Below are 3,108 nucleotides of genomic sequence, written 5' to 3' on the forward strand. Positions count from 1 at the left end.
GACCCGAACTCAGTTCCGGGTCAGGCCGAGTCGAGCTTTTTCGGGCCGACTCAAGCGAGTTAACTGGGTTAGCCCGGTTCGTCTACAGCCCTCCCCACCGTAGTATGAGATGTAAAATCATGTCCAAAGTTTGTAAGTTTACCATGTGCGGCCGACTTGAGTTTTGAATCAGGAAGATTTTCGGAGTGACTGCTCATACTAATTATTCATACCAGATGAACGGGTTGGACATACCATGCAAAACCATGGTGTACCCCACAGTTAAACCACGGACATACCCGACCAGCAGCCATTGGCTGGTGGCAGGGGGAGTAGCCAATCCGTTTCCATGGTTGACCTACTAGTCTTGGATGTTGTGCGCACTTCGTGTAAAAAGTATCGCCGTCCTGCACATGGAGCGGATTTGGTGAGACCCTGGATCCACCAAGGTGGGTGGGACCCCTGACTATGGGTCTCACGGTGATGCATGTACCTTAAATCTACACCGTCCAACTGTTTTGAAAGCCCACTTTAAGGCATGATCCCAAAAATGAGACAGATTTAAATCTTATGGGGACCACATTACAAGAAAAAGTAGTGATTGAATCCCCACCATTAAAAACCTCATGGGGTTCACCTGAATGTTTATTTTCCATCCAACCTGTTGATAAGATCACAAATATCTGGATGAAAAGGCCACACAAATATCAGTTTGATCCAAATCTTTTGTAGGTCACGAGAGGTTTTTAATAGTTGATTACCATTGTTTCCTACATTAGGTTCACCTGAGATTTAGATCTGCTTCATTTTTTATTTTTATTTTTAATCATGTCCTAAAATGAGCTTTAAATATGGATGGACGGTCTGGATTCAGTCACATACATGACAATGGGCCCCACAGTCAGGGATCCCACCCACCTTGGTGGATCATAGTCTCACTCACCTAATCCACTCCCCTGCGCATGTAATATCATCATTATCCTGATAAGATAGACCCGGAGGAACCGGAACATGGTCGACTTAATTCAACACAGTGCACATGCAAAAGAGATATATCAAGTCAGGTACATCCACCTTACCCATCAGATAATCTAGATAATTTATGGATAAATATTTTAGATTCGTACTGTCATTTCCACTAATGATATGAATATAATCGTCTATTGAGCATCCATGGTGAGACCCAGCAAATGGATGGACACGATTGATGCATGAGGCGGATGCATATATTGGAAAGGATGTCTCTACCATGTTCTAATTCTCTAAAAGTTGCTGCAGGGAGCATATGCAACTAAAAACTCTGTGGTGTAAGTGGAAATGCAAGAAAGAAAATACATCAATTTTAAAGTTTCATTTTTTTTTTTCTGCACCAAAACAAGTTTGACTGTTGTTGTTATTATTACTATTATTATTATTTTACCGAAGTTAATATAATGTACATTAGATTTAAATAGACTAGGGTTTCTAAGAAAGAATAAATTATTATACAAGTAGCTTAGGGAGGAGAGAGATAAGTAGTGGAGATCAAAACCCTAAACACATACGACTGTGATCTCTGTGAACACCGAGGTCATGGTTAAAGTGCCATGTTGGCTGTTTGCCGTAAAAAAGGAAAAAGAAAAAGCTTCTCAGTCATGCCTTATTGGTATACTTATAAGAGTTTCAACATGAAAACATGGTTCAAGTACTCACACCCATATCCATAGCTCAATTGGCAGACTGAGTGGAGATACCTCGTTTCAACACTTAAGGTCTTGGTATTGATCCCTAGTGGGGGTGGCTAACATAGAGTGTGTGTAATGACGTGGGTCCTTACTCTTGCTCAGGCGGTAGACTCTCAGGAGTTTCAACACTCGGTCAAGGGTTCGAGTACCCATAGGTGGTGAAATTCCACTAGCGTGAGTGTGGGGTGTGTTTGCGTGTGTTAAAAAAAAAAAAAAAAAAGGTTCAAGAACTCATGATGGTGAAAAACCACTGTAGTGTCAGTGCGTATGTAAACAAAAAAAATAAATAAAAATAAATTAAAATATATATAATAAAAAAAAAACTCTCCTTTCCCTACCAAGATTGCCTTCCAAACTTCTCTCCCTCGGGTGCCCACTGTTTGAAAACATAGGAAATAATAGAACAAGAAATGCCCACCTTGGTTTTTGATGGGCCAAACCATTACATATGTCATCAACGTATGGCCAAAATATTAGGCTAACTCACATATGTCATCTATCATCTACGTGGGGCCAAAATATCAGGGTAACCCGTGATTTCGGTAGGCCCCACCTGGTAAAACAGCTGAGAGGAACTCCATCCTTGACTTTTTAAACAAGGCCCACCATGACTATAAGTGAAATCGAATCAAACCATTATATGCCACACTAAAATTTAGCCCTGCATCTACAAATTAATTGCATTTGTGATTCAGGTGAGCCACACCAAGGGAAATAGTTGGAGGGTGCGCATCACCCCATACACCCAGTGCTCCATTCTATGATCTATCCGTTCAAAGGGCTATGAGGCTCAATCCTATTTAAGATAGGTGGGCCACACATCTAAGGATAATCAGATGGCATGATGGGCTGAAAGATAGCTTGAATTAGGCAATGGGACCAGACACCCAACATTGGGCCCGAAAAAACAAAAATTTAACCTACTCAATATATACATATACATGATTAAAGATTAAACTCAATATAAGCATCACGCAAACCATGTTGAATGGATTGTATATTTAGGGCCAAATGTATACGTGGCAATAGATATACAGGGGCACACTCAAATTCGAACCATCTTAACGAGTAATCGAAACTGGTCAGGTCTTAAAATTTGTTCAGGCTAAGCTAACTGCATAGCCAAACCAAATGTAAGGAGTAGGCCCGAATTTCAATGGCCAAGATTCAATGGCGGCCCAAATTTCAATGGCCAAGATTCAAAATTGAAAAGGACAAGTTACAAATTGGATAGGGCTGAGCCCGACCCAGAAAACCCAAACTAAATTATAAAAGCCCGACCCAAAAGAAATATTCAGGCCCACATAACACTCCCTATCAAGGAAGTAGGAACGCCCACCGTGGGGCTCGAACCCACGACCACAAGGTTAAGAGCCTTGCGCTCTACCAACTGAGCTAGACGGGC

The 3,108-nt window shown here is 41.3% G+C and overlaps 1 non-coding gene across 1 annotated transcript; it reads right to left on the reverse strand.

Moving 5' to 3' along the window:
- Positions 1–3,035: 3,035 nt before the first annotated feature.
- On the reverse strand, positions 3,036–3,108 carry TRNAK-CUU (transfer RNA lysine (anticodon CUU)). The gene has a single exon. It is a non-coding gene; the product is annotated as a tRNA-Lys (tRNA).

Source organism: Magnolia sinica, chromosome 12, assembly GCF_029962835.1.
Source record: "Magnolia sinica isolate HGM2019 chromosome 12, MsV1, whole genome shotgun sequence".
NCBI lineage: Eukaryota > Viridiplantae > Streptophyta > Magnoliopsida > Magnoliales > Magnoliaceae > Magnolia > Magnolia sinica.